This window comes from Lissotriton helveticus, chromosome 10 (genome assembly GCF_964261635.1).
Source record: "Lissotriton helveticus chromosome 10, aLisHel1.1, whole genome shotgun sequence".
NCBI lineage: Eukaryota > Metazoa > Chordata > Amphibia > Caudata > Salamandridae > Lissotriton > Lissotriton helveticus.
Window position 1 is genome coordinate 877,039,779 of NC_136071.1, and position 24,710 is coordinate 877,064,488.

Genomic DNA, 24,710 nt, shown 5'->3' on the forward strand with positions numbered 1-24,710 from the left:
GGGGGCAAGACCAGCAGGTCTAATAACATTCAGTTCAGGGTGCTGCAGTTCAGGCAAATATAGCGCTTCAGAAGGCAGCAACCCCCTCCATTACTTCAGCGCTCTTCAGAGGGTCAGCAAGGGCAGCGCTAGATATACAGGACAGGTGACACCCCAGTAGCAGGTTAGCAAGGGAGACCCCAGGTGACATCAGGAAACGCAGGGTCAGTACCGCGCCAATACCTGTTTGCTTCTTCAAAAGTCCTGTGATGATTTAATTTCTTCTTAGCGCTTTAGGTTTCTTGCGCCCTTGTAAATAGAGGCTTAGTTTCTTCTTGGCGTGATGTTTCTTGCGCCCTTGTAAATAGAAGCTTAGTTTCTTGTTGGCGTGATGTTTCTTGCGCCCTTTGGTTTCTTGTTTCCTTGAAGGGGGTTAAGTTGGTGGCTGGTGTTAGATCTCCTCAGCCAATCCCTTCAAGTGGTCCCTGGGTGTTCCCTTCCGCGGGGTTAGGTCAGTTGGGGGGGTATAGGATGCCTCAATACTTGTAAAGCAGCACTCTAGGCCCTGTCATTTCCAGCATCATAAGACCCTGCCCTGACCCTCACTGCCTATCCTCCTGCGTAGGTTCTTCCCCAGGTCTTCCCCTCAGTCACTCTGACAGGAAAGTTTTCCTTCCTCCTTTCCTTATACAGTGCCAGTTGACAGTTGGCAGTGGCAGTTGGTGTCACCTCACCTGTTCCAGAAGGTTCCAGGGGGTTCTAGGAGGTTCCACCATTCTACCTGTGGGCAGGCTGGCAGGCTAAGTTGATACATTGTTTGGAGGGTTCCAGCCAGGCCCTAGCCACTAGAATGCGCCCACTAACCCCGCTGCAGCAGCAGTGGTCAGTGGCAGCCATGTTAGGGGTATAAGACACCTGCATCTTAACATCAGTTTCACAGTACACATGGCTTTCCTCACTACACAAGGCCTATACATTGTTGTTACAATAGGGGCATTCTAAATTAAAAGGGGTAAAAAACGAAAAATTTCTGGGGAAAGGGCCAAGTCCCACACCTCATATTTAGAGCTCCAGTAGGGTAAGGAGGCAAGTGGACCTTGTAATCAAATGTTCATCAAACATCTCTTCCTGGCTCTGAACCTATTTGGTTCCTCCTTTCCTCCATCTCAGATTCTTATTATACATGGTGCAACATTCCATCCTATTTAATCAAACACTAGAGAGAGATTTGTCTAGGATCACAGTATTTGGTCAAGCTAGGAAGCCAGGATTGTTCCCCAATTTTCTGCTTTCACCTTGTTCATGTCATCCATTAGATGGACATATCTTTATTTTTTCCCATTTCTCCTGTTTTACATCAAATGTTAATGTTTTGTCTTTAATTCTTGGCAAATTAGGTTGAAGTTTGGGTGGCTGGCAGATGCCGCAATTGTGCACTTTTCACTTCAAATAAGGACTGCCTTGCATAATCCTGCTTGCTCCTCTATGTCCCAAATATTTCAGTTTTGCGCAGAAGCATCTAAATCTGCCACACCACATCAAAAACTTATTTCCAAACATTGGACATTGTGTGCTTTTTTACCAGTTCCAATCACTAAATGTTGAAGAGCTGTTTTCCCTGAAAGGAAGATAAGTTGCATTTTTGTAACTTTGGAAATTCTAGAGCGCTGGATATGGCTATGTTCAATTGTGCCAAGTTGTTACCCTGCTGAGGTATGGGTGGTGTTGTTTTTTGCCTTTCTCACGCCTACCTGCTGCAGAATTGTTGTAAAGTTTGCAATATACTGTATTAAAACACAATAACACAGGTTAACTTTGTTGGTATGATGCTCTTAAGTTTGGAAGACTGATGTAATTCAGAGGTATGCTATCTATGAAATGAAAGATCATGTGTACTTACCTGGGACTGGCTCCTTCAGGATGATGTTACAGTGAATAGGTGAGCCCACAGGTCACTGTTACTGTAAACAAGTTGGCCGTCTTTGTTGCACCATGTTGGCAGTATAACATGTCTCGCATATGCAGAGGTCTTATTAGCAAGCACAATCTAGTGTAGATTCTGATTACCAGTGATAGTTTGTGGTGTCTCTTATTGTTCCTCCATCTCCCCACTTGGGTAGTTTTTCTATGAAAACTAGTAACATTTAATGTGTAAGGCCAATATTTTCGAGAAAGTGCTCGGTGGGACTGGGATTACATGTGCCTTTTTCTTGTGAGTTTCCTTTTTCACCAATCGCTTTTCTTCCTTGAGTACTGTGCAACTTATACTTATTATGATGTGGAGCTGATGCCTCTTACTTTTAAGTGTATGGTTAATTCTTTGTGTGTGCATTCTGATGGTACTGTTTCCGGGTGAGCTGTCAGGTGGTGCTGGTGGATGTGAGGGTGGTTTAGATAAAGTTATGTCAACAATAAGAACATGAGCAATATCTGCTGCTAACTGTGGAGGTGACATTTTGGGGGCAATGTGAAATTTGTACAAACATAAATGCAGAGACCCAAACCTTTTCTTATGGTCCTATTGCTAAATGCCAAGGTTGCAATAACCTTTTTCTTTCACTATACTAAAATTGCTTATTCTTGCAGGTTGTATTTTCAGCCGCTTTCATGCCTTCAATATTATTTTCTTTTCTCTTTCCTATCTTCCCTTTCTGTCTTTCTCTCTTGCTTTGGGTCCTGGTATATTGGTGAAAAATGAGCCCCAGTATCCTAAAATGAGTGTAGGTGGGTAAGGCTGGGTAAGAATACTTTGCATAGGAGAGTAGTCCCGCCTCCAGAGAGCACTGCAGCTAAGTAATACTTATAATTGTGTCTCTACCCAGTACTGGGTAGTTCAAAAGCCATTTCGATCTGTATGTGGCATAACCTGGCGCCTACACCATTGGTGTTCTTTGTTTTTTGTTACACTATAGGTCCTAGCGGTGAACTGACTGAATAAACAAATTTCTGGTTCAGTATATATAATTGTTTTTTTCATATTTCTTTTACACATTCACTTGTTGCAGTAGCTGTTTCCCTGATCCTGATGAAGGCCAAGACACTTTGATAGGTCACTTAAGGCCGAAACATGTCAATCTTGTAAATGTAGCTGTCTTGAATTCTGACCGTCTCATTACCCAGCTTATTGTTTTTAATCTTGTCACAGAGTAGTTGAATACATTTCCTGATAGGTAGCTCTGAAGGCAGTTTTGACTCACTTTTCAATTCACACTAGCATTGCACAACACATTTATTCACACACCACGCTCACATAGGGTTTTAAACACAACCCATGTGCTCAAATTGCAAAAAACATCCCTGAGCTCCTCCCTCATAGAGAAGGGGTTGTAACCCCCGCCGTGACTAGGTTCTTGACGCGAGGAGGCACCCCTATGATGAAGCATGACACCTCAGGTGTGTGAGGGGAACCGTCCTTAAAAAAGGATACCTTCCCCACTCCACTCTGTCTCTACCTTGGTGTTTGGTATATGTGTTCCACATACTCAGTAGTTTCATACGCTGGACCCGTGGGCTCTTTGTGAGTTAAATGCCGTGTGGGATGTCAAGGCCTTCGAGGTTACTCGCCCTGAAGTAATGCGCCGTGACATCACTTGCCTACTGCCTTACTAGGTTAGCCCCCCCACTTCTTTTTTAGGACTTGTGCCCTACAGTGATTTCACCCAAAACAGGGCTTAAGGTATGCATACTAATGACCATGACCTGGCAGGACTAACACGGCGAGGACGCGGGCTGGTAATTGGACATGCTGGTCCCCCGATGGCTTGGGACTGTGTTCGATGGTTGGGGAGCGACCAGCCATGGTCCGTGCAGGTAACAGCGGTGGGGCAATGGGGCCAGGTAAAGGGAGATTTCGAGGGAGTAGCCGTTGCAGGTCTCTACATGCGGGAATTTCAAAGGTATCAGATGGGCACCAGAAGGGTCTTGTTTGGTGAGAGCCCCTCTCTGCGGTCTTTTTGCTCCCTCTGCCCTGTGTTTGATCGTTCTACACTCACTCAGGGTGACTTAGTTTATCGCCCATCAATGGCTAGACTGTTCCACTGAGCGCCGCCGCAAGCAGCAAGATGTTGCAGCACAAGCACTTAAAGTTACTTGATTTTTACCGCTGCACTCCTTTACACTTATTCCAGCACAGATGGCTCTCTCATGTCCCGTGTCTCCCAGGTATGTAGATGTGCTTGGCTGCTATAAAATTGGATTCATTCTGGGCTGCCTAAGATCTCATTTACTCGAGGAATTATTGTGCAGCAAGCAGCCTCTCTCTACTTCAGAAGTGACATGTTAGTGCACAATACTGTAGTGTAACAGCGTGGGAAGGGAGGGGGTGCCATAGTAATCGACTAGCGCTGCATGCAATTTGCCTAATTATAGCACCATGGACGGCACCCTGCACCAAATAAAACAAGATCTCTCCAGCAGGGGGGCCGTCCTGCCCAGCTTTACAGTAAAATCAGATTACAAGGGCACTAGTGCCCTCTAATTTCTAGTGATGCTTTGCAGCAGTTTTAAAATCTTTTTCTCGTTGTTCAAATGGCTGTAAATCCTGATATTTATACATTTCCCTCTTATTCATTGCTTTATTTTGCTCTTGAGATAGTGTTGAGAGAGCGCAAACTGACTTAAATGTATGAGTGCATCACACTTACCTGTAGTAAGCACAAATCATGAGGAGAAATGCCATGAGTGCTAATAAGTATCTGAAATTATATTCTAAATGTATAGCTAATATAGAGATTTAAGTAGAAGTGGAACTAATACAGAAATGTGTGACACTATATGATTTTATTAGATGTGATTATTCTTGAATCCATGTCGTGTAGCTGTTAAAATGTAAGATGGTAGGTGGTTAAACGCAGAAATGTGGTAGGCCTCAGGGCCAGAGCTGGAGCTAAAAGGGAAGGTGTTTCTTTTCACGACACAGATTGTATTAATGTTTTGGTCATTGCATTAAATGGGCCATGATATATAGAGATGTTTACTGAATAATAGAATAAGAGTATTAACATGCTTTAATTAATGAAGAAGTTGAAGGCTATAATCATTATGAGAAATATTGTAGGCCTGAAATGTTTTAACGTTGATTTACACGTACATGTCTGGGCTGAGAAATGTTGCAAGCCTTTCTTTTTTGGAAGTCTATGAGAGTTGGGTTCTTGGCTGCAGATATCTGTCTGCACAGGAAAAGGGGGGATCCAATTATAAATGAATGAATAGAGGTCTGTTCAGTAGACGGCCCAGACATGGAGGAGGGTTCTGGAATGTTTAAGGGGTATCAGCGGGCCGGAGAAGAGTCTGAGAAGCAAGGTCAACTCTAACGTATGAGGCCCAATACAAAGCATCATGGAAAAAGCCAGAAGCTACACCACGTGAGGGGCGTCTCGAAAGGGGCGTCTCAAATGTTGTTGACTGTTTTGTATTAGGGACAGCACCCCTGGGTGGAGTTAGAGCAGATACCTGAGGACCCTTTAGAGAGCGGATGGGTAGGCAGAGAGGGGTCATGACTGGAGAACTATAGGTTTTCACCAAGAGACTTAGAGTGAGTGACTTCCCTTGGGGGTCATTCACTGCTGACACCTTTGTTAGGTTGGGGCTTGGTTAAGTAGGGATACCATCTAGAGCAGGGTAGGGACAGCCTAACCTGTGCGTTTTCCTCCAACTTAAATGAAGGAGAGATATGCGTCAATGCTGATAGCTTTATTATTCTTAGAACTTGTGTTAGTGATTTCCGTTGCTCGTCTGAGGGCTTTCCGAGAGCACATGTATGTAATTGGACCTGTGTATCTCGTGAATCTCATTCTGAGATGCCTGTATTTGCAGCTTATCATATCTTTACAATAAACTTTTGAAAGCTAGAAGTTGTTTGTGATCTTTGGGAGCAGAGTCCTTTATTGGGTGAACTAGCTTGGAAATGGGTGTACTGTTTTCCTTCAAGACAGGCAACAAAGGTTCAGTCGACCAGATCGAGGTTTAGATCAATAGATATAAGGTATCGATCAAAATCTCGCCCTTTCAGTTGGTAGCTATAGAGGATGGTTGCCTTCTTGAGGACGGTAACCTAGGCCAGGTTAGCTTACCCCAAGGCCCCTAGAGATCGATGATCGGAAGAACAGCCCGCCGAAGAAGATCCGGATGACGTGAGACAGAAACAGCAGCAGTATCGGTCGAGAGTGAGTATAAAGGGTTATGCGTGTTAGATTGCGGTGTTTTGTATTGTATCTATGTTGTAATGTCTGGCGGAGTTGAATGTCTGTAGAGTGACTGTGGAACAGGTTGTGAGCGCGCGCAACCGGTGGAAATCTTAAGTTCAAGGAGAGCTTAAGTGGTTCGGGTGTATCGGACACCCAGAGTAATTGTCAACTAGTGTGAAGGGGGTCATGAGGTACCATTGATCACCCGAAAGACCGAGATAGGGGGAACGTAAGAGTGAGTGCGTGAGTAACGGACGCTGGTCGGAAGTTACTGTGTGTGTAAGCAACCTATCAGAGAGACGATAGACATTTCGTCAGTTGAGTTGACAATTACAGATAGACTGTGGACGTACAGTCGAGAGAAGTGACCGCTTGGTCGGAAGTAGTCATTTTTCGGTGTATGAATGGGACGCATGCATAACCGGGAGACGAGTTGAGAAAGGAGGGGTGCTGCTGCGAAGCGGAGAAAAGTGACGTCAGGTAGTGTCGCGACGTGATTGGCCGACCGGAGAAAGACCGCGCTGTGATAGGCCAGCTAGCAAAGACGTCAGACAGGGTCGCGACGTGATTGGCCGACCGGAGAAAGACCGCGCTGCGATAGGCCAAGCTAGCAAAGCCGCGACAGGATTGGTGGATTGTCATCAGGAAGTAAACAGAGTAGCGAGGCTGGATATTGTGCGCATAATTATGAAGTGTTTTAAATGGTTGAAAGCGGTGTTTAAAAAAGAGAAGCGGGGATCGTATGAAGGGGAAGAAGCCCCGCCGGAGGGTACGCCAGCTCGTTATATGGCAGTGAATGTTGGGCTGCATACGATCCTCTGGATATCAGAGTGGAGTAAGATTACTGAAGGAAATGAGGAACTGACGTTCCCGAAGTACGGGACGTTCAGATTAGAGGTGTTACATCGATTAAAATCAGTCATGACCTCAATGAGACCCTTGCCTAGACCGACCCAGTTTGAAGCCCTTGAAGCATGGATTAGGGCAGCGCATGAAAAGAATATGAACAGACGACAAGAAAGGGTGAAACGATCGGTAAGGGCAGTGCAGGATGCCAGGTGGGATGCGGATGCTAAAAGATGGAGAGTGCATAACCTGGAAGTAAATAAACTGTACCCAGTGTTAGAAGTGCCCGTAAATAAAAGCCCCCTAGAAGAAGATGATGAGAGCGAAACAGAGGACAGCCTGATAAACAGATTATTGACAGACAGGCCACCCCCGTATAATAGAGCAGGGGGAGAGGTCGAGAATACGGAAGAAGGAGAAAAGGGGGGCAATGCAGGAGAGCATAGACCGCTTCCCAGTTCAGAGTGGGATCCTGAGCCAAAGAAAGAGTTGTCCCAGCCTAGTCAGGTGCAACAGGTGGTCGGTAGGTTTGTGGTACAAAGGGCGCCGGAAACGGAAAGCGCCACATCCTACCCATTACCAGATGCACTACAGGTACCTGTTACCATAGGTCCTATAATATCGATATATGACCAAGAGAGAGCAAGAGGGGAAGAACGGGTACGGAAGGACAGAGAAAGAGCAGAGAAGGCAAGAAGGAACGATACGATTAATTCCCCAAGTCAGATGCCGATACCCAGAGAGTGGAGCACCCCGATGCACACAGCAGGGGACCCAGGAGGAGATCCTGGGGGCCCTAGATGGCCAGTGGATCTGAGGGGATCTGGACGAAAATCCTTTCAAGAGCTAAATGAGTACATGAAGCAGTGGGATGAGGCAGTGAAGGCTCAAAAGAACATCATAGCTGCGGAAGCTGAAAGGGAAAGTCAGGACAGCCGAGCTCGGACTCACTGCGGGGCTGGGGAGAGTAGCCCGGAGTGGGACTGTAGAGAGAGAGATAGTAGGGGAGTCACCCATTGGGCCCGGAGTGGAGATAGAACAGACCTGGAAAACGGGGGCCCCGGGAGTGGAGGGGTGGCGCGCCCAATACTCAGTGAAGGGGAGAGGAGAGCACAAGAGTACAGAAACAGCTTTAAGTGTCCACACTGTGTGCCTGGCACCAGAGAACTGAATGGGAGTTGTGAGAGGTCGCACCATAGTCCCTGTGATGACGGAAATGAGCGCAGCCCAGGGAATATGGGGAACCAGGAAGGATCGTATCAGATACGGAGCGATACTAGGCAAAGAGAGAGTAGAGAACAGAGAGAAAATAACAGAGAGGTGTGCGGTGAGAGGAGAGAAGAAGAAGAGAGTGGGCAGAGCAAGAGCAGGGGTAACAGGCCCGTGTTCCATCACCTTCCAAGATCGGATGGCCGAGCATGGGACCTGGAGAGATGGGAGCAAGGGAGGGCACCCATTAACTCTCCCGAGCCCAAACGCAGAGCTCGAAGTTGGGATGGTAGGGAGACCAGTGAGCCCCCTTCAAAAGACATATTGCGAGCTGAGATAAAAGCCAAGAGACTTGATGTCGCCAGCTTAAGGTCAGACCTGGATGACATGGTAGATGGTACCCTGCCTTTAGAAAGAATGGAAATGTATGAACAGGATGAAATACTGTATATGGCAAAGGACATTACTCGGAAAGCGAGAGCAGTCCATGAGAAGTTAGTCGAACTAGCAGGCAAATATATGGTGGATCTGTCAAGAACCAAAGCATTACAGGGTAACCACAGGCTACATTACACAGATCGAGACCTAGATGAGAGGAGAACGATTGGGCTGAAAACGCACATAAGGGAACTGATCGCTGGAATAAGGACATGGAGGGCACTAGATAAGTGGGAAGAGAGGTGGTCCAAGAAAGGGACCGGCAGGAGAAGCACGCTTGGTATGACACCAGGACTGCAGGGAATAGAGGCATACCCTTTGCGGGAAGTCGCAAATGGGAACTATGTGCATGTCCCTTGGAGTAGGGGAGATTTAGCTGCTTTTACCACCTCCTTCCCCAAATTGCGGGAAAACCCTGTGGAGTGGTACAAGCAAGTCGAGAGGTTTGTAAAAATCTCAAAGGTCCTATGGATAGATCTGAACACGCTGTTTGACATTGTAGTACCAGGAGATCTGTGGACAGCATGCAAGGTTAGCGCTGAGTGGCCCACAACGGAGCCAGAGAGAGATGCTAAGACTAATGGGCCGTCCGAGATTGTGATGGCAAAATTCGAGAGAGTGATGACTTGGCTGAAAGAGAAAGTGCCAATGCAAGACATAGATTGGGTCAGAATAGACCGAACCAGACAGGAACCCAAAGAGACAGTCCACGAATATTACGAGAGATTGCTGAAGGCGTTTAAACAGTATAGCGGCTTGGATGTAATGGATCCAAAGGACATAGGGCAATTTGTGTCCAAGTTCGTCCTGGGACTGAGACCGGATATTAGTTTAATGATTCAGCAACACTCGATTTGTTGGCAAAGTAAACCCCTAGATGAAATACTGAGATATGCCAGGTACTGCTGTGATGAGATAGACTCCAAGGCTAAGAAACTAAAAGAAAAGTTGATGGTGGTACAGATGCAGGCAGCAGGAAAGGGGGGACCGCAGCAACAGCAGCAAGGAACAGGCACAGGAGGAAAGAAGCAGTACAGTCAGAATAAGGGCAATGAGGAGAGTTCCACCTTTAGACCCAGAATAGACATAGCTGCCTTGAAGAAAACGACTAGGTGCCACCAGTGTAACGAGGTGGGGCATTGGAAACGCGAGTGTCCCTACAATGTAGAGATAGGAGAACAAGAGATAGAGGAGGAAGAGGTTCAGAGCGCACCTACAAGAGGGGTGACGCCATACCAAGGAAAGGTGCTCAAAGGGGGGGGGGCTCCTCCCCGAGCCCAGTTCCCGCAGCCTCCTCGAGTAGGGACTGTGGGTAAGACCTATAGACAAATGCCCCTGTTTGTGGAAGGTGAAGAGTGCTATTATGTGGACCCATTAACCGGACAGAGAGTGGAAAGAGAAGACTGCACCCTTGGGGCAGCCTTAGAGGTGGACCAGAGGGGACCCTATGTCGAAGCAGAAGTAGCAGGGTGCCCTACGACATTTCTGGTGGACACAGGAGCCACTAGGTCCACAATCAGATCAGCTGCAGTTCCAGACCTGCCCATGTCTGGAGAGACCATACAAGTGGTAGGGGTCGCAAATAGGAGAATAACCAGCCAATTGACAGAACCGGTACAGGTGAAAATAGGGAAGTACAGCGATGAACACCAATTTGTGGTTTGCGATTCAAGTCCTGTGTGTCTGCTAGGAAGAGACCTGTTGTGTAAATTGAATTGTACTATATATTGTACACCTCAGGGAGTGGAGGTATTGACCAATGATGATGATGCAGACTTCAAAGTTGCAAACTCAAGAATATGCGTGGAGCTGTATCCTACTTTAACAGTAGATGAGCTCCCCTGGGACTTGAGGGAGACAGTGGCACCAGAAGTATGGGATTTCACTGGGGAAGAGATAGGTTTGGTCAAAGGGGTGGACCCAGTGAAAATTGTAGTGAAACCGCATGCTGAGTTCCCAAGAACACCCCAATATAAATTGACTCCAGAAACGATTGCAGGCATAAAACCCGTGATCGAGTCCATGATTAAACAGGGAATACTGAAAGAAATCGTGGGTAGTCCATGCAACTCCCCGATTATGGGTCTGCAGAAACCAAATGGGAAATTTCGGATAGTGCAGGACCTTCGAAAGATTAATAACATAGTCGTTTCGTGTTGTCCAGTGGTACCGAATCCATCAGTGATACTGTTTCAGATTCCATTTCAAGCAGAGTGGTTCACAGTGATCGATCTTTGTCAGGCTTTCTTTTCGATCCCTCTGGACGAAGAAAGCCATTTTCTTTTCGCATTTAAGCTGGAAAATCGCGTCCTAACATGGTGTCGTATCCCTCAGGGGTATACAGAGAGTCCATCGATCTTTAACCAGCTTTTGAAGAAAAATCTTGAAAGTCTAGTGCTGCCCCAGAAGTCAGTTCTGGTCCAGTACATAGACGACCTCCTCGTGGCGTCAGAAACAGAAGAAGCTTGCAGGGAGGACTCCATTGCTTTGTTAAATCACCTAGCTGCCAATGGGCACAAGGTGTCCCCGGGAAAATTGCAGTACTGCCTGACAGAAGTGCAGTACTTGGGACACAGAATAGAGAAAGGCAAACGAAAGGTGTCACCAGACAGGATAGAGGCGATCATGAAAATGAATGCGCCTAAGACACAGAGAGAGGTCAGGATGTTTCTAGGGATGGTGGGTTATTGCCGACAGTGGATCGCGAACTTTTCACTGAAAGCAAAACCCTTGCAAAAACTGACGCACAAGGAGGTGAGCGATCCGGTACCATGGGACAAAGACTGTTTGATGGCATTCTTACAGCTGCGAGAGGACCTGTGTCGTGCTCCGGCATTGGGAATGCCTGATTACAATAAACAATTTTTTCTTTACTGTTGTGAGAGAGAAGGTTGTGCGTTGTCTGTGTTAGTCCAAATCCATGGGAATGCCCGTAGACCAGTTGCTTATTTCTCGGCTACTTTAGACCCAGTAGCCGCAGCGTTGCCCGGATGTCTCAAATCCGTTGCTGCAACGGGTGTCAGCATTGAAAGATGTGAAAATATCGTCATGGGGCACCCGTTAGAGGTGTGCGTGCCCCATTCTGTTGAACTGTTGATGACCAGGACCAAAACACAGCATCTGACCAACAGCAGGCTCACGCGCTATGAGCAAGTTATTCTTGCTGCAGAGAATGTGACCCTCAAGAGATGCTCTGTTTTGAACCCTGCCACCTTGATGCCACTTCCAAATGATATCGAGGATGATGATGAATGTACAGACCATGACTGCCTCGATGTGACTGAACTATGCACCAAACCCAGACCCGACATCGTAGATGAGCCACTGACCGACCCAGACGAAATTTTCTTTGTCGATGGCTCATGTGTAAGAGACGAAGTTGGGCAGTTGAGAGCAGCTTATGCTGTTTGTACAATTACTGGAGTTGTGGAAGCTGGGTGCCTGGAAGGAGTACAGTCCGCTCAGGTAGCCGAGATTATTGCCCTGACACGTGCTTGCTTGGCAAGCAATCAAATTCGAGTCACCATATACACCGACAGCCAATATGGGTATGGGGTAGTTCATGATTACGGGCAGTTATGGTCTCAAAGAGGGTTCATGACCTCTTCAGGCTCTCCCATTCGCAATGGAGAGTTTGTGCGCCTGTTGTTAGAGGCGTTGCAATGCCCAGCAGGTATCGCAGTTGTAAAGTGCACCGCACATACCAGAAATGAGGACTTTGTTTCAAAAGGCAATAGATATGCAGATGAAGTTGCGCGGTATTGCGCGGAGCAAGGGTACTCTTTCACAGAGGTGGAAGTGGGCGGAATAAATGTAAGAACTGAATTAGCCATGATATTAGAAACTGTTGATACTTGGGATGAACTGTCAAACATGCAAGAAAATGCTCCTGATTCTGAAAAGGAAACATGGGAAAAAGCAGGATGTGTAATGGGTGAGTCCCAGTTTTGGGTCTCAGCAGACGGCAGAGCAGTGTTGCCCAATGAGATGGTGAGTCCAATGGCTAGACTCATACATGGTCCCGTACACTTAGGGAGAGATGCTATGCTGAGAGTGTTTAGACAAACTTGGTACAATCCTAAGTTTAGAATAGCAGCAGAAGCAGTGTGCCAGCGTTGTGTGACCTGCCAGCAGCTGAACGTAGGAAAAAGAACACCAGTTGCACTAAGTCACATAGGAAGGTCTGGAGGTCCATTCAATCGAATGCAGATAGATTTCATTGAAATGCCAAGGTGCAACCGCCTCCGCTATGTCCTGGTGGTTGTTTGTGTGTTCTCCAGATGGGTTGAGGCATACCCTACACGTAGGTGCGACACCCTCACAGTGGCCAAGTTACTGCTTAGAGAACTCATTCCTCGCTTCGGGGTGCCGGCCTTTTTGGAATCAGATAGGGGAACACATTTTAACAGCGAGCTTGTGAAGATGATTTGTGTAGCACTAAACATAGATCAAAAGTTGCATTGCAGTTACCGACCAGAAGCCTCAGGAATTGTGGAGCAGATCAATGGCACGATCAAGGCCAGAATAGCCAAAGTTTGTTCCTCAACGACCCTGAGTTGGCCTGATGCCCTGCCATTGGTTCTCATGAGCCTTCGTAGTACCCCAGACAGAAGAACGGGGTTATCACCACATGAGGTGTTAATGGGGAGAGCAATGAGGCTGCCATCTGTCCCAGCTACTGCACTGTTAAATATCACAGATGATATGATCCTGGACTATTGTAAGGGGCTGTCTGACGCCATTCGTTCTGTGTCCCTTCAGGTGCAGGCTGCCGAGGTTCCAGCGTGCCAGGGCCCGTGCCATGACCTGTACCCTGGGGACTGGGTCCTGGTGAAAAAACACGTGAGAAGAAGCTGCTTGGATATTCGTTGGCGTGGGCCCTTCCAGATCATCCTGATCACGAACACAGCTGTGAAGGTGGGAGGCCTGCCCAATTGGATCCACGCGTCACATACGCGAAGGGTTCCAGCACCTCTGGAAGAAACAGCTCCTCTCTCGGATAGACGTCCAGCAGAGGACCGAGAAGCCATAGAGGGGGCTAGCCAAGCTGTAGAGGTGCCAGCGGAAGCAGGGGACGAGTCTGACCAAGCTGAGGACGGTCAGTACAACAGCGAAACGGAAGACGCTACAGAAGGAGAAAGTAGCTGGGAGTACGAGTCAGACCCTGACAGGTCTGAGAGAGAGCGAGAACAGACAAGAAGGAGAAGGAGTAGAAGGGCACGTGGAGAAGCTAATTGGCCGCAAAGAAGGAGCTCTAGCCTGAGGTCAACTCCAGAGGTAACCCTTCCTCCAATATCAGAAGACTCAGACCCAGAAGAAGGTGCTCAGGGCGCTGAAGCACCCGACCGAAGAAGGTCAAGAAGAGTGCGTGTGCCTAACAGAAGATACTCCACACCTGAGTGGACATATCTGGCGACAAATGTCTGTGAAACCGGAGACAGGGAGGATCCGAGCGGTGGTGGTGTCCAGTTCTGAGCCCATTATCACCGTGGAAATACGACTGTTGGTACCCGGTGTCGAACAAGAAGGGTCACTAACATTCATGCTCCCCAGACCTCCCCGCCTCAGCAAGTTAAAACACATGTTTCTTACAGAATTGCAATTCCCCGACTTTGGTACAACGATAACAGCACATGAAGAGCACAATCTTCGTTTGGAAATACTGAACTATGCTATTGAAGCTGCAACAACAAATCTGATAGTAGACTGTTAAAGGACTTTGTAAATAAAGCAACCAGAAAAAGAAGATTACCTAGCGCCCAGGAAGCAGAGAATATTAGGGAACTTCCCTTGAGTTGATGGAGAAGGGCTAGGGTTGTCTTTTTTGAACTGTTAAAGGACTTTTGCGAAGAAGGTTGTCAGCTTCCAGTTGTGTGGATTCTAAAGACAAAAGGATTAAAAAGAGACTGTAAAGGAACGAGAGGAAAAGAACTTTTTGCTAAGATAAGAGAGAGCCATATTGTCTGACGAAATGGAGGCCGGCACCCTGAACCGCAGAGCTAAATGTATAATAGGTACACTAATAGTAGGAGTGATAATATTAATAGCTTTAGTGGTAACAATTTCTTATGTAAAGGGACATGAGGAAGAGGCAAAGGTAACTGATGTGAAATCTGTAGAAACGCTTACACCTACTGTTGCTGGTGAGAAAAGAGAAAACACTCAAGAGAAAGCGTTATTAGCTGCAGAAGCCCGCAGGTTACACGTAGATGAGTCCCAAGGAGACTTTAGGTCAAATGCTTATGCTAAACTCTTATATGAATACGTGGATGCCATGGAGGTTAAGGATTGTTATGTCTGCATGCAGTTGCCGGCATCTGTAGATGAAGGAATTCGATATCATCACCTCCCGCTGACATATGGCATTACATGTAGCTTATTGCTTAGTATATTTTATGAAAGAGATAGTTTTGAATACTATTTCTCTAATTATGATTCAGTGTTACCAGAAGTCCCAAATTATAAGCAGATGAACAAATGGGATTACTGGAAGAGTGAAGACAGATTGGCCAAGTTCTTCATTCCTTGGATTACCTTAGATACTTCACATGCCCGTAGAAATAACCTGACATGCAAGGTGTCAGAAGTCGAGAAGAAGTTCATAGGGCAGGTGGATGATCGTTACAGGAGACAAAAGATTTTGAAAAAGTCAGGACAATGGAAAACAGATTGGACCGAGGAAGAGAAGGCACACAAGAGAAAGGGTAGTAGTGGTCCAATAGCTTTAGATAAGACGCAGAGAGGAAAGCTATGTCTTCACCGAGCCAAAACGTATTATGAAAATGTATACGTGGGAGAAGTAGACTGTGAACATGCTTTCAATATAGAGTACTATACTAAGGATTTCCTGAAGGGAATGCAAGTGATTCCAAATGTGTATTTTGTATGTGGAAGAAATGCCTACGTGAGACTACCTGACAACTGGTATGGATCATGTTACTTAGCAATTGTCTTCCCCAAAATATATCATGCACAAGACTTAGTGATCATTGAGGGCAAGACATCATCGAGGGGAAAGAGGGATGTAGGCGATGCAGAAATGGTTGGAGATGTCTTTGGAGCTATGTTCCCTCTTTTAGGTCTAATCCTTAATGATGTTAAAATTAGACGGCTGGCAACAGTCGTCGACAGGTTGTCTGCCAGCACTGCTCAGTCCTTAATGCTGGTAGAAGGAGAGATGCAATCGATAAGGGCTATGGTTCTTCAGAACCGTCTTGCATTAGATGTCCTACTAGCAAAAGAGGGCGGAGTCTGTAAGGCTTTGAAGGTTCAGGAATGTTGCACTTACATTCCAGACAATTCAAAGCCTCTTGAGAAGGTTATTGGGAACATAACTAATATTCACAAGGAGATCGAAGACTTGAGTAGAGAAAATGTCTGGGAAAAGGTGGGCCACGGAATGAGTGCAGTTGGTGGGTGGTTTTCCACCTTAGGCAAAAGCTTTGTGTGGTATATTCTAAAACCTGTCATCATAATATTGATCTGTGGGATCATATTGTGGGGATTGGTGAGGGTATTCAAATGGTACAGAGCAAGAAGGTCAGAAAGGGCCCAAAGAGAGCAGCTGCAGAGATTGGCTGCCATACAAGATAATCAGTACAGGAGTCTGAGGGCTCTGGAAGCGCAGAGACAAGTTATGATACCAATAACTGCAGTTTAAATGTTAGTGATGACCCCGAGAGGTCATCAAAGGGGGGAACTGAGAGAGCGCAAACTGACTTAAATGTATGAGTGCATCACACTTACCTGTAGTAAGCACAAATCATGAGGAGAAATGCCATGAGTGCTAATAAGTATCTGAAATTATATTCTAAATGTATAGCTAATATAGAGATTTAAGTAGAAGTGGAACTAATACAGAAATGTGTGACACTATATGATTTTATTAGATGTGATTATTCTTGAATCCATGTCGTGTAGCTGTTAAAATGTAAGATGGTAGGTGGTTAAACGCAGAAATGTGGTAGGCCTCAGGGCCAGAGCTGGAGCTAAAAGGGAAGGTGTTTCTTTTCACGACACAGATTGTATTAATGTTTTGGTCATTGCATTAAATGGGCCATGATATATAGAGATGTTTACTGAATAATAGAATAAGAGTATTAACATGCTTTAATTAATGAAGAAGTTGAAGGCTATAATCATTATGAGAAATATTGTAGGCCTGAAATGTTTTAACGTTGATTTACACGTACATGTCTGGGCTGAGAAATGTTGCAAGCCTTTCTTTTTTGGAAGTCTATGAGAGTTGGGTTCTTGGCTGCAGATATCTGTCTGCACAGGAAAAGGGGGGATCCAATTATAAATGAATGAATAGAGGTCTGTTCAGTAGACGGCCCAGACATGGAGGAGGGTTCTGGAATGTTTAAGGGGTATCAGCGGGCCGGAGAAGAGTCTGAGAAGCAAGGTCAACTCTAACGTATGAGGCCCAATACAAAGCATCATGGAAAAAGCCAGAAGCTACACCACGTGAGGGGCGTCTCGAAAGGGGCGTCTCAAATGTTGTTGACTGTTTTGTATTAGGGACAGCACCCCTGGGTGGAGTTAGAGCAGATACCTGAGGACCCTTTAGAGAGCGGATGGGTAGGCAGAGAGGGGTCATGACTGGAGAACTATAGGTTTTCACCAAGAGACTTAGAGTGAGTGACTTCCCTTGGGGGTCATTCACTGCTGACACCTTTGTTAGGTTGGGGCTTGGTTAAGTAGGGATACCATCTAGAGCAGGGTAGGGACAGCCTAACCTGTGCGTTTTCCTCCAACTTAAATGAAGGAGAGATATGCGTCAATGCTGATAGCTTTATTATTCTTAGAACTTGTGTTAGTGATTTCCGTTGCTCGTCTGAGGGCTTTCCGAGAGCACATGTATGTAATTGGACCTGTGTATCTCGTGAATCTCATTCTGAGATGCCTGTATTTGCAGCTTATCATATCTTTACAATAAACTTTTGAAAGCTAGAAGTTGTTTGTGATCTTTGGGAGCAGAGTCCTTTATTGGGTGAACTAGCTTGGAAATGGGTGTACTGTTTTCCTTCAAGACAGGCAACAAAGGTTCAGTCGACCAGATCGAGGTTTAGATCAATAGATATAAGGTATCGATCAAAATCTCGCCCTTTCAGTGTCACTCATGGTCATTTAAATGCAACTCCAAATCACACTGAAATTATGGAAATGTCACACATAGCAATCTGAAACCTTGGCAGCTATGAGAGGGGGGCTCTCCATGACAGTTCTACACATTCTACCTATAAATATATCCGTTACTTTTCTTCTACTCGAAGTTCCATTTGGTCCATAAATTAAAGAAGCAATGTTGTTTGTGATAAACATTATAGAATGTAGTCAGGGAAACGAACAGGCAACCACTGCTCACATCAGTCAGGCCTAAGGTCACCCACAGAAGGGTGGAGCGCGCGCCCTGTCCTTGGGGATTGGGAAACAATAGGACGAATCCCTCGGAACACATTATTGGAAAGTTAAACATGGAATTTGGAGGGAGTAAACAGACAATAACTATGACTGATATCATGGAAGGTAGGTAGACGAATCCACAACTTAGAGGTGAGCGATCCAACAAATTAACAATGCGAGCCAAGACAGAGCCGAGCCAAGGGCCTGGGTGGTTCTTAGAGCCCGTGCACGAGCCAAGCACCAAACACGTTCACCAGGTAAATCATACTTCTTGAACAAGCGGAAGCTGTGACATTATAAATCCCATGGAAATACTGTCTAAGACATACTTATCAAAAGTGATAGTTTTTAACTTGAATTTATAAATATTTCTGCCTCCGCCCCCACCCTGACAATAGTGCTGTTAATGAACTACGAGGCAAGACAGTTTCCACATTTTTGAAGGTGCTTTCATACGCAAAAGTGAAGAAAAAGCAGGTAAAATGAAATATCTGCCTAAGATCACACAATTTAGTTACGGGGGAAGCCGCAAAGAATCCAAGTGTTCTGGTTCTACTTTATACAAATCATTCACTGAATGGGTATATGTTTGTCTCTCCGTTTTTATCTCAAATGTTAAGGTTCTGTTTTCACCTCCTTGCCCTTAAAGGTAGAGCGAGGGTGGCAGGCAGAAGGCACATAAAGGCTCAGCTCGTTATGGGCTCAAGGTACCCCAATGGAACCTCTAGTTAAGCTAGATCGAGGCTACAAAATTCAATGGCTCGTCCAACTCTATCTCAACTCAGCTCACTACATACCTCTGCACCACTTTAGTACCCCTTTTGAAGTAGCATGCAGTTTCACACTGCATCAGGTATTACTGTTTCAGTTGCGAAATGTACATTGCATTTATTTCACCAACATAAATGATTCGATTTAAACACCATCACTTCCTTGTAGGAATAGTATATGTCGACAGAACCCTTGAAGAATAACGAACAGACAAAATAACTTTCCATAATTCATAATCATGATAATGAAAACACATTGGAAAGAGAACAATGAAAGGGTACATTCCATTTAAAAGCATTCATTTACCAAGACTAACGCAGGCAGAGTAACGGGCAACAGTAATGTACGGATGGCTGCTAATTAGAAATAGAGACAAGAAAAGCGGTCAAGGTGATGTGTAAATGTTTTCATTTTTATGTTTTTAAGATGTAACTGTGGGCTGGACCTTAGACGATTAAGGAATAAAGCAAAATACATACATCCCACCCTCTATCTCTCTCCCAAGCTATCAATACCCGGGATACCAGTAGCTCTGGGTGCAGAGGTGTTAGGGGGTTACGAGTGCCACTTAGATGGTCCCTCAGAAACTTGCACTGGTAGAATCAGACGGCTCAAGCCCAGGCTTGAGCTGAATGTTTATGACAGTGAGTAAAGATCTCAGTTTTCTGAAAAGCGTGCATTCAGTCAGTATTTCTCAGCAAAGTTGCAAAACTGATCATGCCCAAGCTTTCTAAGTGATGAGTTAAATCCATGCATAAAATAGAATTTGAGTGATGCTACAAATGTGGTCATTCAGTCGACATTTCTAAATGACTGTGAAAACATCAGCATGTACTGATTACTATTGGGCGATGGCGCAAATCTGGGTATGCAATTAGGATTACTGAGTGATAATGCAACTCTGGGCTCGCATTAAGGATTATTGAGGGATGTGCACATTCAAACATATACTAATTATGAATGATGGGGCAAATCTAATTATGCATAATGATAGTAATTCTGAACATTATGTGGGGATACTTGGCACAATGGTGTCCACCATAATGCTTTCTGTTGCATAATGGAAGCAAATCTTAACATACTGTAAGCACTCTTGGCGCAATGGTGCCTACTGGGGCAATGGGCCTGCCACCTACACTCATTGATTAGCTGGAAATGTCATTCACATTTTTGACCAGTCCAAAGAGCAGTCAATTGGTGGCTGGATTTTCTGTTGCCATGATTGATGGCATGTCATCAGGGATGAGCAAGCTCCAGGAGGCGTAGTACCTCTCCATTTCTACCACCACTGCCCAGGGGGCCCTTCCAACAGTGCTGGGGCTCCATTGCCACCTTACATGGAGGTGGCATGGCTCACTTATCACACCACTCCGGGAGCTACTCTTTGTGGTGTGCTGGAGCCAGACAGTGTGCACTCCTTGCAGGATCTGAGATGTACTTTCCAGGCTGTGCTTCTCCAGACTGCTGAGCAGGGCATGCGGGGCATTTCACTGGTACGTAAACTGCAAACAAATGTCAGATTCAGAGTTTTGACAGTCTTTGGCCAGACACACTTGGGCCAGTACCTGCACCCTAGCTAAAAGTGAAGAACCTAGGCATATGCTTTGATAAAATCTATCATTTGACAGCCAGACAGCCAGCCTCGCGGTGAAATGTGCTGATATCCTAAAAACATTGAACAAGATCAGGGGCCTTCTCCATTTAAAGCCGCCAGGAAAACAGTAGTCCAGGCAATGGCCATGTCCAGACTGGACTAATGTAATGTGTTATATCTCAGAGCCACACAAGGTAGGTTGAGAAAGCTTCAGAGGGTGCAGAATTCAGCAGCAACTTTGCTGCTGAACATCAGGAGACGCTCCTCCATGGGACCAGCCCTTGCTAAACTACACTAAATACCGCTAAGCAAGAGAGTGTCCTTTAACGCCACGTGCTTCTGCCATAAAATCTTGAATTATAAAGGACCTTTTTACCTATATTTTCTGGTGAAGCCTTTCGATCCAGAAGAAGTCTTAAGTCTGCAGGAGCCGAAGTTTACTATAATCTCCATCGTGAAAAAAGCACCCATGGAAGAATGTTCCTTTAGTTTTCTGGCTTCCAAACTGTGGAACACCATGCCTCTGGATCTTAGACAGGAATGCTCAGGATTAGTCTTTCGTAAGAAACTTAAGACTTGGCAGGAACACTTTAAATATTAACAAAACACGTGTAATATGTTACAATGTAAAGAAAAGTCAGCCTAATTATTGAAAATCATATTTAAAGATTGCAGCAAAAGAATAAAGGATTGTGGGAATGTAGATATGAGGGTGTTTAAATATCCTGCTCAGCTACCTTCTCTTCAGAGAAAGACTGGATCTTCATCCACTCTGGATCAGATGCTTCTGAGCAGGGAAAAAGGGACTCAGTCCAATACTTTTATTAGTAACACAGATCAGTGTTGACTGGGAGTGGAGTTGGAGTCCTTTAGAGCAGTCTCAAGGGTTGGTGTTCAGCTCAGAGAGGAAAGGGCTGAGCACTCAGGATTGTCTGGGGAATAATGTGTGAAAGCTGCAGCTCCAGTGGCAGCCGCTGGCGGTGCCTTTGGTGATTGCATGTCTAATAACATGCACAATTGTGGTTTAGTGTTGTTTGCTTTGTGTTTAAGATGTGAATATTTTTGGGAGGTGCTTTACTTGATAATACCAGTTTGGTTACTGTGAATAATATGATAGGCCCTCTCAAGCTGTTTACTTATGATGATCCTGTTTTTGTTTAACAATAGTACTGAAATAAGCCCAACCCCAGCAATGTAATGGCCCCAGGGCTAGATTAATACATTCTGAAAGTAACAACTCAACTAACTTGGCAGGATCTTTAATGTCAGGTGATGGAGTTTCAATGCACTGCTGACAAGCATTAACCGGGTTGTAAGTGTCTGACTGCTAAGGCAGCCAAGAACAAGAAAGAATCATGGAGAGTCAGGTTGGATGTAACCAGTAGGAGTACTTTCAGCTCATGGGCACTTTCCTCTGCGAGTACTTGCAACGAAGCAGAAAATACACAAAGGTTTGGGATCCAAAATTGTAAAAGGGTAAACAATACTCAAGTTAAGAAGGCACATCTCAAGCAAACGTTTCTCATACTTTGCTTGCACACCACTTCAGTCATCTAAAATAGGGGACATAGGTATCATTAGAGCAACAGGAACAGTGGCACCAGGACCCAGGGACATAAGGGTTACTGCACACTGATTAGGGCTCTCTTTTACTATACAATTTAGCACTTTCTAGATAACTCTAGAACACGGAGTTTGATTTTCTAGAAACCTTGGCAATAAGCAGTGGAGTAACAATAGCCCCTGCAACCTCCATACTGTGGGGGGGCAGCTCCAGGGGGCCCCTCTGGCACTGCCCACGGGCGGTGGAAACCTGGCCTGCAAGCTCCTTACTGGGTCTGGAGAGTGGAGGGCACCACTCCATGTACTTTGCAGGGGGGCCCCTCACGTTTCGTTACGCCACTGACTGCAGTACCTATGGTTTTTACTTGAAACTCATTCGGGGAATCAAAGGTGACCATAGTGTCTACCCCCTAGCTACGTTGCCGATTTCTTCCCTGTTTCCATGTGAATAAATCGGCCGTGTGGGTGTGCAACAGTGCCAGATTGTGAATCCTTAGTGGTGGTGGGAGCTTTAAATCTACCGGTAGTTGTTGTGTTTGTGGGACGTTCAAGGGGAGCTATTGTCCTAGTGTGAGCATTTTCAATGGTCCTAGAAGGGACAATTTCAGGGGGGCTAGATGGCTTGTTCTTAGGGTCCATGGTCCTTACCACTAAGTGCTCCCTTGCACAAGGAGACCGAAATGGCCACCTGGCCAAAAGTCAGTCTACCTCTTCCAGAGCACCGTATCTGTTCGCCAAAGGTAAGTTGAAAAAATGTGATTGCATTTGGAAGGGACCCTGGCCTGTCGTTGACCGAGTCTGGCGCCATATGTTAGGTTTGACTCTAGGGTCAGCCCTGTCATTGTGGAAGAATACTGGGGCATGAGGGGCACCCTGCCCTGTCGTTAACCGAGTCTGGCACCAAGTGTTATGTCTAAATGTAAAATCATCCCTGTTGTTGTAGTAAGTTGCTAAAACATAAAAATGGGTGAGCGGAAAAAGGCTGATAGCAGAACCAGTTAATGGAGAACAATTGCTAAAATGTAATAGATTTCGCACAATAGTGGGGTTTCTAAAGTTAACTATGACACAGTCCCCCCTGGCATCTTTGGGTCTGTTACCCACCCAACCCACTCTGTGTGTCAATAGTATTTCGCCTGCATTAACAAGGTTAAATTAGCTATGACTAGCAAACAGGTGTAAACATTTGTTCTTTAACTCAAAGTGGTTTTCCTTCTGGCCTTTGAGGGGTGGGACTCCAGTAAGAACGATGACATATGGAGTTGAGGCTGGCGGCAAATTTATTGTTGGCAGGTCCATCCCTTCCCTGCCTCTCAGTCTCTTCATCCCCCCTTTGTCAGAAGATGCTTCAGAGGTACCCTCATTGACAGGTGCACTACCCTTTGCCATACGACCCTTCTCGCACTGTTCGCTTTGAGCCTCCATGATACCAGTTGGGACCCCGCTAAGAATGGTGGACTTTATTTTATTTATTTATTTATTTTATTTCTCTCTGATCGCTGTAATTCCAGGTTCAGGGGAGGCTATAGTCATTTTACTGGTCTCTCTTGCCATTGTAGAGGGCTTAAGTGCTGGTCCTGCGGTACAGGAGCGGGTGGTTGAAATTCGATCCAGTCGGTCAGGTAACTTGGCATATTCCTCTCTCATAATATCTTGGATTTGGCCTCGTAATAATTCCAGCATGGGAGCTACCCATGCTGGTGGTGTCAGATCCGTGGGCTAAGGTTCCCCCTCTGGCACAGTCGAGGTTTGCCTGTCACCTGTGCACCTCAGCGAACCATTGTTGGGCTTCTATTGCTTGAACCAGCCCTGGTAGTCTTGGTGGGCTGCCTTGAGTGGATGGGCTTAGCAGGACCCTTAGTCACTCCTCTCCTTCTGGTGAACACTTTAGGGGTCGAGCCAGTGTCCAACCCTGGAGTCAGGGTCAATTTAGTAGTTTCAGAGGATCGATCAATGCCAAATTGTGTATTAGGGGAATCCATGATAGTGCTAATCTGTGGAAGGTCCGGGGTCAGTGATAATCCACATTCAGTGAGTTCAATTTCATTGGCCACAACAACTATAGCCCTTTGGAGCATTCTATCGATGGATGTCTGCGGTAAAGAGGGAGGTACGAGATATGGGGGTGCATGACATAAGGCAATTGTTATCTGCCTCCCCACGCCCGCAGATTTAACTATGTACGATGAGGGGAACACCGTGACTATGACTGGACTAAACAAATATGTGCCCCACCACACTTATGTACCAAAGTAATGGAAGAGGAAAATCAGACAGTCAAAGTTAATAACAGATGCGGCTTGAGAAAGAATCTAAATACTGAAATCGCTTACAATTTCGTCCCAGGGTTGGCCTCGCTAGGGCCGTGGCTGCCCCATCCTTAGTTTTCCTTGGCTCTGGGTAGTTACAGCCACGACAGATCAGACCGTCCAAAGATCCTGAGGGTTGAAATGGGATGGAATGAAGCCAAGAGAGGGGGCCCAGCCCAGCCTTGATCGGGCGCAGACCAGCCCGCCCTTGGCTCGGGCTTCGCCCAGGTGCAAACATATTAAGAAACCATGTGAGGGAGTTATAAATGGACTCCCCCTAGACACTTCTTGCTAATCTTTAGTAACTCAAGCAAAAACAGAGTGAAACTCTATACTAAGACAAAAATCATTCTCCCTGAGCACTCTAAATAATACATTTATAGTATCCTCATATCAATAAAAAGCATTATT